This window comes from Podarcis pityusensis (assembly GCF_964106645.2).
Source record: "Podarcis pityusensis genome assembly, chromosome: 1".
Classification (NCBI taxonomy): domain Eukaryota; kingdom Metazoa; phylum Chordata; class Lepidosauria; order Squamata; family Lacertidae; genus Podarcis; species Podarcis pityusensis.
The window spans coordinates 31,123,340-31,140,094 of record NC_138028.1 but is presented as its reverse complement, the minus strand read 5'-3'; the positions used below and the strand labels follow the sequence as shown (position 1 = coordinate 31,140,094).

At 39.7% G+C, this 16,755-nt stretch overlaps 1 long non-coding RNA gene across 1 annotated transcript; it reads right to left on the bottom strand.

The window, feature by feature from the left end:
• Window positions 1-10,275: 10,275 nt before the first annotated feature.
• Window positions 10,276-13,563, bottom strand: LOC308462763. Its single transcript, XR_013979325.1, has 2 exons — window positions 13,446-13,563; window positions 10,276-13,217 (listed from the first exon to the last, which is right to left on the bottom strand). It is a non-coding gene; the product is annotated as an uncharacterized lncRNA (long non-coding RNA).
• Between the last annotated feature and the right edge of the window lie 3,192 nt (window positions 13,564-16,755).

Genomic DNA, 16,755 nt, shown 5'->3' with positions numbered 1-16,755 from the left:
ATAGTGTTGGCAAACGTATGTCTCTGTATAGCTTTTATCAATAAAGTGTGAAATTCTGCATTGATCCTGGGACGATTAATGCACAACCTAAGTGTGCAGATTATATATATGTAATAGAAGAACCAATTTCAGGCTTGTGCATGGCCTTTGACCATGCATAGAACCTTTAATGTAAACAGAGACCTGGGATATATGTGCCTAAATACAAGTGCAGGCCCTGCTCATAAAACCCAGGCACACTTTTTTCATGGTATAGGAATATTGTGCAAGCCCAAATTTATGTGCCCCACCATGTGTATAACCAGACACCAGGACTGCATGTGAACTGCACTTTGCACTGGTTTAAAGGTCCATGTATGGAAGCATGCTTTCAGTTAATGTACTGTATATCTCTCTTAGTGAGTTTATTTGTTGTTCTAGGCTTGGCACAAGGAGTTTAAAAAAAGTCATAGTTGTCCAATCGTACAAAGTGTATGTGCATATGACAGGAGATATGTATATGTGCAGCCAGAAATCAGCTTTGACGTTTCTGTTCATGGCCAAACTGGCAAGTTGCTATTCAGCTTAAAATAAGCTTGCTTATTCAGCCATGTTAACTTCAAAGACACCACCAGCTGCATATGCACATGGCTTTGTAGGATGTTGGCCAAAATCAACTAAAAGCGAACATGAAAATAATTTCTGTATTGAAGCAAACTATCATCACTCCATTTCCTGCACCTGGTGCAAGGTTAAATTGGTTTGGATAGGGAAATGAACATGGCAGAATCTGATCTGAAAGATACATATTAGGTCAGAAAGAGAAGTGAAGAACTCAACACAACTGAGGATCGAACAATTCTTCTGATTAGGTTTCATGTTACACATTTTGCAGCCTGTCTCCACTGAAGATGCTACAAATGACTGAATAAGTAGTCTTTCATGCTTTTGCTGCTCTTGAGCTAACAAAGGCCATGGTTTCATTTTTATAATAATTTGTGCTTTCAGGACTTGGGACAATCTTAATACGGCACATGAAGAGAGATAACATGTTCCAGCTATCATGCTCCCATCTGTCAGTCTCCTCATTCAAGGCTTCTGAAAAGGAACACCACAGTTCAGATGGGCTAGCTGCAGTAGTAGTCAATATGGGAGACTAAATTATTTCACTCTCAGGAACTGAGAATAAATAATAAAATTGCCTCCCTAAGAAGGAAGGATCAGAATACAGGCAATTTATGACTTCATTACAAAACAAAAACAAAAAACAAGCCACAAAAACCTCTCGAAACCTTTATATAGAAAATTTACAGATTGAGAGAAAAGCAGGACCAAAATCTAACAACTCCAATACACAGGTCTGTTGTTCCCTCAGGCCTGTTTCCAGAATCTTAACACAAAAGATCCCAAGCTCACTTATTCTAGCATTAACCTATAACTAGATTACCGTACTTCTAAGGGGTATGTAAAGGACTGGTCCTCAACTGGTGGGTGGGGATTTACCCCTGAGAATAAGCACAACTGAACTCAGTAGGATTTACTTTGGAATGGACATGCCTGGGATTGTGCTGTCAGACACGTTGCTTGGCTATTACAGTGGTACCTTGGTTCTAAAACTTAATCTGTTCCTGAAGTCCATTCCAAAACCAAAGCGTTCCAAAACCAGGGCGCACTTTCCTATGGAAAGTAATGCAAAATGGATTAATCTGTTCCAGACTTCTAAAAACAAGCCCTAAAACAGCAATTTAACATGAATTTTACTAACGAGACCATTGATCCATAAAATGAAAACAATAAACAATGTACTGCAGTCACCAAATCAATCAGTAGCTGAACTGGGTTCCACACAGTCACAAAAACCAAAAAAGAGCCGCAAAAACACAAACACAAAATAAATAGCAAAAACAGACAGACCTCAGCGTGACACTCAAAATGGAAGCATAACAAAATGGAAATGTGGCACTCAAAACGGAAGTGTGGCACTCAAAACGAAGCACATTCGGCTTCCAAAAAAAGTTCACAAACTGGAACACTTCCGGGTTTGCAGAGTTTGGGTTCCAAGTTGTTCGAATACCAAGGCATTTGAGAACCAATGTACCACTGTACAATAAATGGAACCCCATCTCTTGGATGTTTACTTGGCTGCAGTAAACTTGGCTGATCCATTAGGGCAAATGGAACACTGCCAAACCAGTCTTGATTCCTACAAGGCTACACGCCTGCCTTCTTGCTTACAAGTGGTAGGAGAAAATGTTTGGGAACCACTGGCCTAGACAATGGAGCAAATACAATACTTCAAAATCAGGACATCTTAATGCCTTAAGATTCCCTAGCGCTATATGTCTGTTGTGGGGCAGGGGGTTGAAGGAAGGAGGAAGTTGGCTTGATAAAGACTGAGTCAGCATGAGGCCAGTGTGCAAAAAGGTAGGAATGGGAAGCACTGAATGAGCACAGGAAGTCCCCTTTCCTCCCAGCACAAGAGGAAGGCACTTGTCCTGGTCCCCCACCCCACCAAAAAAAGCAGACTGGCACATGGAGTGAGGCAGTATTAATATCTTTTCTAAAGTAAGACTTCTGCAGGATTTGGTGCCTCATCCAGACCACAATAAGTGTGACTTAGACCAGATGTGGGTACTTCTGCATTCTGAAGTTCCGTAAGAAGGGCTAGACTCACCAGCTTGGTTGGTTTGAGGTTCAAAATGCCCTCAAGGACATGGAAAAAAGGAACTTGCTGTTAATATGGCACCATGGATTAAAGCCATCAAAAACATTTTGCAAAGGAGGCATGTTAGGCAGTAAGGTGGTTTGACACAGGAAAATGGCCAGCATCCTTCGTTGACTTAGCATAGCCAGTCTTTTGATCTGTGGTGCTTTCCTGAAGAAGAGCTTCTGCTGATTTGGGAAAATTTACATAGGTAAGTTGTTCCTCTAATGCCTGTGAAGGGTCCCTGTGTCTTAGGCAGTTAATAAGCACTGGCAGGACTATCGACTGTCTAAACCCAGAAGACAAGTGTGATAAATGCAGCAGGCAGGACTCCACAGGCAGCCTAGATGTGTTTGTGCAGTGCACACATTATTTTTATTCATGAACTAACCACCTGCTAACACAGCAAAATAAAACTACAGATATAACTACAAAAGCTAGAAACAAAGGAAAGTCAAATAAAAAGGCCTGCTGTAACATTAAATGTGTTCTTTACTGTTGGAATGCCATCAATTTAGGCGTCGAGGCTCGTCCACCATTCTGCTTGTCTTGTGCCTAGAAACATGGGCCAGAGCAGTTTTCCACTTGACCCACACTTTCTAGGCATGAGTCTGAGCAGTTTCCCCTTGTCCCACTCCTTTCCTGGGGAAAACCCTCTCTTTAGTACTCAATCAGAGCAAATGTCAATCTGGAGAAAGCCCAAATTGCCATCTGCTCCAAGAAGGAAAGCAGCGGAACAAGAGGAAGTGTGGATAAAGCTATTAGTGCTGGTGTGGTCTTTCCCATACACTTCCTAGGGTTGCCAGTGCCAGCTAACCAGAAATTGCTCTTTGAGAAATCCAGGAGCCAGAAATGGAGGATAGAAATACGGTATATATTTCTGTGATCATTCATACCTGTGTAGAGCTCCACACTTTTGGTGTATGTGCAAAAGCAGCTACCGTATTTACTTGAAGGTAATGCACACCTTCTTTGGCCAAATTATGTCACAAAAATTAGGGTGCACATTAGATTCGATGCAGCGTTAGATTCACATAAATATGGTATATGCAAGCTTCTGGACAACAGCTCATTTTCCATGCTGGAGGAAGACAACACCAGCCAGTCCATGGAACTTGAGCCTAAAAGCCCATAACTTTATGTTAAATTGGCTCTGGACTGAAGTATACAACAGAGGAGCTAGGACTGGGCAGTGCGTCTCTGAAAAAGATCTATATTTAAGAACTGCAGAGAGAAGAAAATTCCACCAGCTGCTGAATTCTTAACACTGCAGCCCTGTAATGGGATGAAGCACACCTCTCGCCGCATGCAACTTTCACGGCAAGCGTCTATTAAGAGGACTTGTGTAATTTTAAGAGAGTCAGCACCCAGCAACCCTATGCACTGGTATTCCTCCTCCTTGGGTCATGGAACATTCTCTAGAGGTCACCACTGCAGAGACACAAACCACAAATGGGCAGAGGGAAACAAAACTTAATTTACTTAGGGGTGCAAAAAAACCCTGAGTGTTAAAAATCCCCCCCCCCTTTAAAAACACACACAATAGCACTTAAATGAAAGAGTGTTATAGCACTGATTAAACATTTTTACTATCCCAGCCTGTACTGGTATTGGATTTGAAATTGTTTTTATATGAGTTTTTATTGCTAAATTACTTTGGGAAGCAATCAATCAATCAATCAATCAATCAAGGGGCAGAGGAATCCAAAGAAGAGCTTTGTGCCATGCTGGACGGGGTGGTGGCAGATTGGGCTGAGGTGTTCCTCTGCCCAGCTAAAGCAGCCTCCCATTGGCTGCCACTGGAGTGATGCAAGAGTCCCTCCACCAAGGTTATCCTCTGATGGCACTGGACACCAGTCAATCCCTCCCTTCCCCTTTATGTTGGAAGAAATGTGGAAAGCTTGGTTCATTTATTCCTGTTTGGTGGGAATGCCCCCATGTTCAAATTTTTTGGAATGGAGTATTCTCCATTATATCCTCAGTTACAGGCTAACCCCCTTCTCCAAATCCTTCCTTCCAAGAAATGTGGTTCCTCTTCTTTAACTACGTATGTTAATGACCAAAATCAAGACCTTGTTATTCCAACAGCTCAATATTCTCAGTGGAGAGGTTACGTTAAGGTGGAACACTGAATGTGTAAGTGTATGTCTAGAGACAATGGATAAAAGAAACACCAGTACAGTGGTACCTCGGGTTAAGAACTTAATTTGTTCTGGAGGTCTGTTCTTAACCTGAAACTGTTCTTAACCTGAGGTACCACTTTAGCTAATGGGGCCTCCCGCTGCCACCGCCGCACAATTTCTGTTCTCATCCTGAAGCAAAGTTCTTAACCTGAGGTACTATTTCTGGATTACCAGAGTCTGTTACCTGAAGCGTCTGTAACCCAAGGTACCACTGTAGATGAACATCTATCTTAGATGTAGACAAGTGTTTAATGGTTATTTTATTTGTTTAAAAACCAATAAATATTGTTTTTCTGACTTTTTTAAAAAAAGATTCACTCCACCAGTGTGAAATTTCTCCTTCCACCCTGCAAAAGTGTGGGCAGGGCATTCCAGAGGCGGCAAGGTTTTTGAGGCTGAGGGGACAGTATTTATTAGGATTGTGGCAGGAGAGTAAATGGTTAAACCTCACCTTCCCCAAGCACTGTGTTCCAAAAACCCACACACAATGCAGCAGGCCACACAGTTAATGTCATGTGCAGTTAAAGCCCCCAGTGACCATAACACTGCAAGGTTAACACTGCCTTTGGTCTGGATGGGGGAGACCTGGAAACCTCTCAAGTTACCATTGATACAGAAGATATGAAGAAGAGCTTGTGCCCTGATGCAGGTAGCATACAGACATCCTGATGGCTGTTTTTTTCTTCAAATCTGAGTCAGCCAGACAGACCACTGAAGCTGTGGGGATTTCCAGGGCAATTATCAACATTGAATTCCCCTTGGATGCCAACATAGACAGGGTGCTGTTCATCCATATAATGGGCTTCTGCTTCCCCTTTGTGCAGGAAGTACCAGATGCCACAGAGAGTTTATTTTGGGGTTTAGGGATCAAATTTGCTAAGAGGTTATGTGCAGAAGGCAATAGGAGTGAAGCATTCATATTCTCCAGTTCCTCTTTATAATATTGAAGGACCAAAGCTTATGCCACCGTCTAGTGAAAATAAACCAAAGTAAAATAAATGAGAATCTCTAAAAATTCTGCTTCTGTTCCAGGGCTTTGTTGTTGCTGGTGTGTTGTTTTTATGCTCTTAATATTTTAAACTCTTGGCTACTTTTTATAGTGTGTGTGTGTTGTATTGTATTTTACGGCATCTCATGCTATCTATAAGCTGCCTTGCATGTCGGCAGAACCATGCAGCGGAGTATAGGTTTTATAAATAAGTAAAACAGGAACACCATCCTCACAGCAAAACAAACATGATATTCACACTTTCTCAAGCAGGAATAGCAGTTTACCAGCAACTGCATTTAGTAGAGTGAGTGCTGGGAAGCAGCAATTCCTCCACAATGGAAGAACTTGCTAGGTGACATTGTCTGGGTGAATTAGTGATGGTCGTGAGGTCTGTTTTCTCCCCTTCCTCCGGGAAAAGTGTAGTGCCTGGAAAGACCCTTGGCTAAATTAGGCTGTACTGTATGAATAATTCTATTGCTGCTTTTTTCCACCAGCAAATGTAACTGAACACTTGAAATCACAGGACCCAGTTGGTTGCAATTTTTTGTTTTTTTTAGCACTCTGACTGATACAGGCTGGGAGACAGACAATAGTTTTGTCAATACCGCCCCTGCCAAAAATTTATGTTTGTTTGAAAGAAAAAAAAGTCATTGCATGTGGGACTGACACTTATCTTACTTTCACCTGAAGTAAACAGATGTTGCAGGTATTACAGTGGTACCTCAGGTTAAGTACTTAATTCGTTCCGGAGGTCCGTACTTAACCTGAAACTGTTCTTAACCTGAAGCACCACTTTAGCTAATGGGGCCTCCTGCTGCTGCCACGCCGCCGGAGCCTGATTTCTGTTCACATCCTGAAGCAAAGTTCTTAACCTGAAGCACTATTTCTGGGTTAGCAGAGTCTGTAACCTGAAGCATATGTAACCTGAAGCGTATGTAACCTGAGGTACCACTGTATTATTTCAATCCCCACCCCCTAAAAAAACCCACCTCTGTTTGACCAGAGATAAGAGACAGCTGCACAAAGAAATGTGCATATTAACATGGGAAATGATTCCCTTCAAGGAAAGACTAAAAAGAGGTTGGGGCTTTCAGCTTAGAAAAAAAAGATGATTGACTGGAGAACAGCAATGGATAGAGCAGCATGAAGAGAGTTAATAGGGAGAGAGAGTGTGCGTGTGCTGGCACACACAAAAACACGACTAGAGCCTGAGGTCATCCAACTCAGCACAACAATTTCTATACCTTTACAAACAAACAAAAAAAGGCAAATTCATGAGACTGTAGCTATTATCTGATACACAGGCTGCCAACAATGGTATGGGAACTTCTGTGCCATGCCTGCTGTCACACAACTGTCAGTAAAATATGAAGGATAGTAATTATGTGCTGCCTTGCTCTGGGAACCAGCAGTGTTAATATTGGAAGTAACAATATTGGAAGTAACTCCGTCATTTGACTGTTTCATTCCTTTAAACACCTGTGTGAAAAACTTCTCCATTTCATCAACTGTTGCCTCTACCATTTCACCCTCCTGCTCTGACAATCCATCCATAATGTTCTTCAAAGTCTCTGTGTTATCTTTAATTTCACTTTCCATTTCATCCTTCTCTGATCTGCTTTCATTCACCATTTCATCAAGCTCAGCTCTAATCTCTTTTATTTGCTCATCAAACAATTGCTGAAAAATGCCAAAAGTCAATGGAATGTCCAACGATGTATTTGCCATAGTGAGTATTCTTGATCTTATTAACAATTCAGTCTCTACCTTAAGATCTTCACAGTCTCCCCTTAAGAATTTAACAGCATTGTCTCTTAATAATAATAATAATAATAATAATAATAATAATTTTATTATTTATACCCCACCCATCTGGTTGGATTACCCTAGCCACTGTTATCAAACCACATTCCTTTCCCACAGAGGAAATGTGATGTCAAAAAATTACTCAGTTTAAAGGCAACACTTTTGTTGGGAAAATGGAATTAAAAATAAAATAAAAATAAAAATAACTAGGATTCAGAACTCCCTTGATAATTTTCAACTTTCTTGGTTAAAAAAATCAGAATATGCTCTTTGTTCTGAAGCCTTCAGTCTTTTAATGATCGACTCTTCTTAAATCCAGAAAGTAGCTCACATACCAGATGTAAATTTCAACCAACAGACAGAGAAACCTCTCAGTTGTAAATTGTACCCATCTCAAAAATAATTAGAGAAAGGGAGGCTTTTGCCAACCTTATGCTCTTCAGGACACTTATTTGGGCACGATATTGATTCCTCCACTCTAAGTCACTCACCCTGTCCAGATTCCATGGAGTTGACAGCTTCTCAGTCTCCTCATGTAGTAAACAACTTTTTCAGAGAATCTGAAGTTAATCTCCTGTTCATTCTTATCTCTAGAGTGAATTTGTTAGCCAAGATTTACGCCTTGGCTATCATCAGTCACCATGTAATTATCTCCATTGGCCAGCTACCAACAGAATATGTTCAGTCTGCCATGTTCCTCCCCCAGAAATCCCTATCCTATACATTTTACTGACAGTGATGTAGGATCCACACGGCATCAATAGTCATGCTGCTGAGAGTAAAATATGGTTTGGGTGTGACAGCTAAGAAATAAAACCTCTTATGATTTCAGGTGCTGCATGACTTTGCTAGGTGCTGGAACTATACAGCTGGGAATGGCTATCTCTATCATACTTGGCTTGTGAGTTTCTGAAGGAGCATTTAGTTGGCCACTTATGAAGATAGATCTTTTAGTCCAATTCAGTGAGACAATTATTAGGTTCTTATGACACTTCAGTAGTAGACCCATACTGCTGAGAGGGCCCAGCCTCCCCACCTCCAGACTGAATTCCAAATATCCCAGAGGCTGGCCCAGTCCAGGCAAGTATGGTTGCAGTAACCTCAGTCACCCATAAAAACTTCATATATACTTAATGTTCAGAGAGAAAGCACTGATTTCAATGGATGGAAAACAACTAACAAAAATAAGTAAGGGACACCCAATATTAGAGGGAAGGAGGACTAAGAATGTGGTAGGAACAGATGTAGACTGGTTGTACTGGTATTTGTTGGGTGTGTCTGATTCCTCTCTATATTTGGCTTCTAGATAATGAACAGCGTGTCTATCTATGATTTTGCACTAAGTCATTCTGATCTTTTTCTGAAATAACACCTCTAATTAGAATCTGGGCCATAGGCTATTGAAAAGAAGCTAAAGTCAAAGTGTTCAGAGTACAAGCCTGACGTTAGATACACAGCCATATATAGGCCCTTAAATCAGCTTTGACCTGGTTTTCCAAAGCCTGATCTTTACTCCTTTGAAGGCATTGAGAATCGTGGCCAGCATCTCTGAAAATCAGCTTCAAGCATATTTACATGCTTTAATATGGATCCGAATATCTAATACCATCTGTAACCTAAGCATTTTCACCTCATTTTCTTGTGTAGTTATTCTGAGTTTTCAACAAGATGTAATTTACAGCCTTACCCCTTCAGCAAAAGGCCTTTATCCATTCTAAAGAGGTGATATCTCAATTGCAGATAATCAAGGGACAACAATGATTAAAATTAGCCACTTCACCACTGTCATTGCCTCAGATTCCAGTAGCTTTGAAACCTATTTTTATATGGGTAGACTTAAACAAGCTGTGTATTTAATAAAATTCTGATGTAGATACAGGAAAATTCATATTAATTTGGAAATATTCTGTGTGCGTGAATCTGCAGTAGTCATTTTCCCCATTTGCTTTTTATACAACTCGAGTTTATCTCTGGTGTTTCTTAATCATAAATGGCTATGCACCATTTAGTTACCCTCCCCATCTCCTGGGTTCATGCACAATTGCCCTAGTGACAGATTGTGCTCGAATGCTCTGGCAGCCTGTGCTACTGATGGCAATGCCCTGAGCCTGGCTTTCTCTGTCTCCCTGGAGTCCCTATGCAGACGTAGGTGAACGTCACTGCCTGCTCTAAATTTATCCACGCTTGATGGAGGAGACTAGCTGAGCAGCAGGGAGGCAGCTATTTTGGTTTTCTCTGTGGTTCTGGGTTATATAAAGCATCTAGCCATGACCCACATTGCTTTGGAGCTGCCTTGTTTCCTCTCTGGTTCTAATGCAGCTAATCAGCACCATATATTTCCACACAATTTTTCTCGCAAATGCTGAGCAGTACTCTGTGCGTGTGTGGCACTTGAGTGCTATATGCGTATGACTTGGCTGATGCCACTCTTTTTTGAAAAGCAAGGAAGCTTTATTTTTAAAACAAAAAACCCCCATACAGATGGAATCCTTGTCCCAGCTATTTATTGGGCACAATTTGTGTGGTGAATTACCAGCTGCCCATCCTGTGCTTTGGAAAAGGTAAGCTAACACATGCAATAAAATACCAGTTAACAGTAATCGAAACAGAGAGTATTTTTGCCATTTAATTCTCAGTTAATGTTTAAAAACACCACACAAAGATAGGTGTTACAAGATCAGACTCTCCAAAGTCTCAGTCTCCTTGATTAGGCTTAAAGGTACATTGCCACTATCAAATTCTTTCAGCTAGCTGATTATGGAAATAAGGAAGGTATATCGGGAAATGGGTTTACCTGAGTCAATGTGTAACTATCAGGAGATTTAATACACAGCTAATTACTACAACTAGTTCCCTGCTTGGACTGCTGTATTTTTTACTCACTTTGGGAAACCAGGGCCCTCTCCGTAGCATGGAGTTGCTATAGAGAGCATCAAAAGAACACATGAATTGTAGGATCAGACCAAATGTGTCCATGCAAAATCTCTAAGCTTTTCCAAGGAGGCAGGGCAACAAATTTAACAGCATGCACAGTAAAACAGTCCTCACTTCCAAGTGAAATCCCAGATAACATTTTAAATACAGAGAATGCACACATAGCTTTTTCACATCAGCTCAAATGGAAAGATCTTACTACAGTTGCTTCCAATGAAACTCAGATTTTAGCTTTTGTGTCTATCTGGAAGAAGGGGAACACCAGTTACAAGCCATCATAAAACAAATATATCACATTCACCAAAATGATTTCCAGGGCTTCAAAATAGCCTTTGCTTAAGGAAAAAAATACCCCCATTAACCAATAGTTACAGTATGTTTTTGTTATAAAAATAGAAATGAATGAGACATATGCTTTACATGTGAATTGCAAATGTTATGTGTATTTATGAGCTTTGCTCCTGTCACATAACTCCCTGGGCCTAGGGGCTTCTTGGATTTCATCTCTGGCAAAGATCTGTCTTGTCCCAATTACAGTTCCAGTAATTTCCCTGGCAGAGCCTATATTCCCTCATGAGATATTTAAGAGTACATATGATAATTCAATACCATTTGGGTGTTTTTAAAGGGGCAGCTACCAGAATATCACTTTCTCTGTTCATACTATGGTAAATTGGTAGAAGGGCAATTTGTTATTGTCAAGCTCCTAGAATAAACAGAAAACCCTCATATCTGCTTATATGCTCACAAAATAAAACAATTGTATCCCAATCTGCCAGCAGTTGGTGGGAAATGACCAGAGAATCAAGCTGTTTTCGGGTTAAGAAAGCTGGATCATTACCTTAAGTGGCAAAATAGTGAGTTGCGCTGTAAAAAATAAAAATAATTTCTGGACAGAACACAAAACTGCACAGGACGATGTGCAGAATTTTTAAAATGCCTTCTGTATATAAACAAATACAGCTCATGCCAGCACTTTTCATTACATGTATTGGCTATGTAAACAAACAAACAAAAACCCCACGAAACTAGATATGCAATAAAAGAAAGAAAAACAAGGACAAGGATTAAAGATTAGGCAAAAATAATCACTGATTATAATCAATGGGAACAGAACGTGAAGAAAGACAAGGCTATGTCCCAGACTGCCAGTGCCAGAGGCTATTTATCAAGGTCCTAACATGTTCCTACATATTCAGTAAACTGCCTGGCCAGGTATCCTCTCTATTTTATGTTTGTGCATTGCGTGGTTCTTTAATGGGTGTGACTTTTCCAATTGTCAGTGTTGAATTTAATTTTCTTAGTGCCATAGTACTCCAGTTTGATTAAATCATTTTTCTTTCATTTATTCCAATATTGAAAATGTCTGTAGTTCTTCTCCAATTTAGATTATCTGCTAATCTGACATGTATACTAGGCATTGCAACCTTTCGTTTAATGATGGACATATCACATGTTGAACACCACCACATACTTGTCAATCTACATTTATGATGTTTCTCCACTGTGATATCAATCTGCTAATAATCAAGTAAAGGACTGAATGTGTATAGCCGGGCTATTGTTCTTCTTATTATCAGCATAGCATAATATGGCTCCTTATGCCATGCCACAACATACCATTCATTTCTTACATCCCCAAGATAGTTGTGTGCAGTGGGAGAAGGGGTGCACAGTGATTGACCATCAATCTGACACAATTAAATTAAATTAAAAGAGTACAATTTTTAAACCCTTCTAGAAGAAACAGCTATATAGACCACTTTCATCAAGGCTTTCTTTTACAATGTGGAACAAAAGTAATATTCATAAATGTTCTTTTTCTGGTTAACCTCTGTAAAATTCTGAAATGCTATTTGCTAGAGCATCAAAACATGCCACTTACTAAACTTCCATATGCATAAAAATGGGAGTGCATGAATGGAAAGTGGTTGATACCTAAATTGGATGTAATTATTTCACAAAAGAGAGCTTGTTCGCAAGGGCCATCATATAATGCTTCTGAATAATGTGATTATTAAACACTGACTGCTACCCTCAAACCATCTAATTAAGGTATGTTTTACTAAAGTATGTGGTGCTTCTGAGGAAGAGATAGTCTGCAAGTGGCAGCCACCATATCTATAAATAAGAAAGAAAGGGAATGCGTATTTTTAAAACCACAAGGTAATACAGAATGCATTTTACAGAGTATCAGAGCCATATGATAATATTCATCCAGAAAACCAATTATCTCAAGAGAGCAAAAGAAATGAAGAATCACAACAATGAACAAAAAATAAAACCTATAAAATCTACATACAGGTGGGAAAGAAGGAAACACAACACAACACATCAACACAGCAGTTATCTCTAAAGTAAACATGCAAAACGAATGGTGGCTTGTTAGTTCAATCTATAGTTAAACCTTATTTCTTACACTCATCACTGACTGGGGAAAAATCAATTGCAGATGTGACTTAAAGAGAAAAATCCATGGATTAAAATACATTTTTAAAAATTGTCAGGACCAACCCAAGACATTTTGCCGCCTGAAGCAAAGGAAAAGATGGTGCCTCCTCCCTTCCCCCTCCACATACAGAAGCCAATGGAGACCAGCAGTTCAATCATACAGTGGTACCTCGGGTTACATACGCTTCAGGTTACAGACTCCGCTAACCCAGAAATAGTGCTTCAGGTTAAGAACTTTGCTTCAGGATAAGAACAGAAATCATGCTCCCGCGGTGCGGGGGCAGCAGGAGGCCCCATTAGCTAAAGTGGTGCTGCAGTTTAAGAACAGTTTCAGGTTAAGAACGAACCTCCAGAACGAATTAAGTACTTAACCCGAGGTACCACTGTACTTCAGCACTAGCAATAGGACAGCATCCTCCACAGCACCAAAGGACAACAGGTTAGGTTAAAGGGAAATGGAGAGCCTATCTTCCATTGCTGCTCCCTGCCCTTGAACACCTTCTGCCTAAGACAGCCTCCTCACTTTGTCTAATGGTAGGGCCAGCATGGCTACCTTTGATTTTTCCAAGTCCACATACCATCTCTGAAAGCCTAGGTACATCATGAGTTCATTGCTGTAAGATCAATTGTATCATACACCAAATGAGAAATATTTATTTTTACCACCATTGGTTGTTTCTACCTGACTGAACCAGCAAAACGGCAGATATTTAGCAAGTCTGGAAAAAGATTAGGAATTACGCAAGGAGATAATAGTGATGTCATATGAGTAATTCACTGTCTGCTCCAGTACATGCTTAAATCCACTGATGAACAAGATTAACAAACTAGATGACTGGGGATGTTGGACAATATACAGCATACTGCATAAATAAGTGACTGTCACATATTTGCCTTATGGGAACCCTCTGTGAGAAGAGATATAAAGTCTGAAAACAAACACATGAAACTCTAGGAGCTTGGAATTTCATATGGAGCTAGGGTTAGCTGATAAACACTATAGCTAATAATCTGTAATCTAGAACAGAACAAAAACACGTAAGAGAAGACATATGACTGGAAACAAATCAGCCTGGCCTACTTTCATGACTTTAGCAGAAATTTATAGACATTGCCTGGTAAAGTTTTTAACAGCATTGACCTAAGTGTTACCACCTGTTAATATCTGCAGATTAAAAGCACAACAGCAGGGAGCAGTAATAAAAAGAAAAGTGACACCTCAGTAGGGAGAGATGAATGGGTTCTACCCAGTGAGAAACGATGAGTAGAAGTTGGTGGGATAGTATATGATATCATACTACATTAGGATAAGAGACGAGATTTTACCCAGCTGTCTGTATTCTGCTAATGGCTTTTGTTTTTAAGTATTGCTACCTTCCCAAAAACTTTAGGATAGGGCAAGCTGTGGGTCCAAAGAAATAAACTGGCCATAATGTGTTTAGGTGCATATCTAATATTTTGGAACATTTAATAGGCAATCCTTTTTCTAAGGCTGGATACTTCTCTAATTCTGCTCAGAATGCACAATTGTGTACCTGTACTTCTGGATTTAAACTATACCCAGAATACAGTCCCTAAAATATTTCTGGCAACCTTCTTCAAAAAGGATGGAAGTGATAGCTGAGAGAAATATTTATTTATTTATTAAGAAGCATTTGCATTGCCAATGGAGGAAAGAGAACTGCAGAGTAAGGTAACAAGCCCAGGCTTGTCCAGAATAAGATAGGACAATCAATCAGTAATTTCTACCCTTTGCATAAGAGAGGGACACACCCCAAGCTAGTGTTCAAGATTGTATTTCCCTATGTCAACAATCACTTCCTCTTTTTTACAGCAACTTATCACTATTTCAGAATTGCTGCCTAACCTTCTACGTCACTCTCCTGAGGACATGCATCTTACAGACTATAGTTTTGTAACATATTCATTATGATGAAAGGGAGTTCATAGATTGCCGTGAGAAATTGCTGTTAATTCCCACCCCACCCCACCCCAGGTTCAGGGTGAGGGAATCCCCATATGTAAGTACTATACTACTTATTAGCAGATAGGTGTGGTGCAAGAACAAGTCTGAACTGACCCTGCAGTCTTTTAGCAGGCAGAGGATATAGAGATAAAGAAAAACTTAAAGCAACAATTACAACTGCAGTCTGAGAGAATGCAGTGGCATTTGACAGTTCAAGCAGGCATATGGTGCAGAGAATTACCAAAACTGGGCCAGTGCCCAGATGCCTGTACTTCAAAACCGATATGTTATCTCCCTTCCCAACAGACAGTATTCAGTCACTAGTTTATCAATTGACATAAATGTCTAAGTATATTTACAACAGCATTTGGAAACGCCATCCTAGTATTACTTGTAGGTGGGTCTTTCGTAATCAGACTAGTAAATTTAACTCTAATTCAAATATCATCATGAGTCAGCCCTTTAAAATCCAAAGTTCTGAGTTAAAAAGGAATGATATTGTAGAAATAATGAATATACACTCATATTATTTGCCACCTGCTATATAATCTTTTTTCCAAGGTCTAATTCTGAAGCATTTATCCACACTCATGAGGGCTAGAAGCTTATTTGAAGCAAATCTCGGATTTCAAGATTATCATCAACTGTAAGGACTGGAGTGCTGAAGCTAACACAATTATTGTGGAGTTTACAGATATAATCATAGTAAATAAAAATGTTCACTGGGATTTTAACTACTGTGCTCTGCAATGTTGATTAGACAAAGGCCATTAGAAAACCAAAACATTATACAAACCAAGTGGGTGACGTGATAATTTTTCATAGGTCCAGCTTTGACTGTTTGGTATTTCTTAAACAGGCAGGCAGCAGAACTGACGGGTAGATATATCTCAGCTATATAAATATGGCAAAGTAACAAAGAGCGCTTTGTTACAAATAATAATTTAATACTGCTTTTTAATTGTGCTGAATATGTCAATAGACACACCATACTGGCTGCTGCCATTGAAACATGCTCAGAAATTGGCTGCTTTAACCTCTTACTCTTTATTGCTGAATTGCTGATTGCTGAAACTGAGTTTGTAATTTATAGAATAATACATTGACTCTGAACCATTGATTTAACCAGGAATTTTCAGCAGGGTGTGTGTAAAATAGGTATGTATGCTCCAAGGCCATATAGTGAGTAAATTTTAAAGCAATTCTTGAGTCTGTTAAAAACAAAACTACCTTGGCTCATGGATTTGCCATACCACAATTCCAAAGCAGCCGTGTGAGAATATAGAATATAAAACACTTGGACGGTGTCTCTCCCCCATACCCAGACCCAGTATTCTTTGATAACACTTTAAACTGCTGGTTCAGTTCAGAACTAAGCTGAGATGAACTGACCGATGGCTATGTATTCAAGCAAAGCAATGCAGATGTTAACATTTGTATACATCCTCTTCATACACATAGACTAAATATATTAAATGGAATATAACAGAAATATCAGATAAGCTGCCATTGCAGTGAGATCTTGCTGGACTCCAGCTCCCATCACACCTGACCGCTGGATATCCATCAACATCTGAAACTAAACAACATTTGAAAAATAATAATAATCAACATGACTACTAATTATTTTGTCAGTTGGGACAAATGCTCAAGCCGGCTTTATTTCTATCTTATCTTTTTATTAAAGGGGGGGATGCAGGGATCACGGCTTGCGTTACGTAAGAAAGAGCAGAAAAGGCTT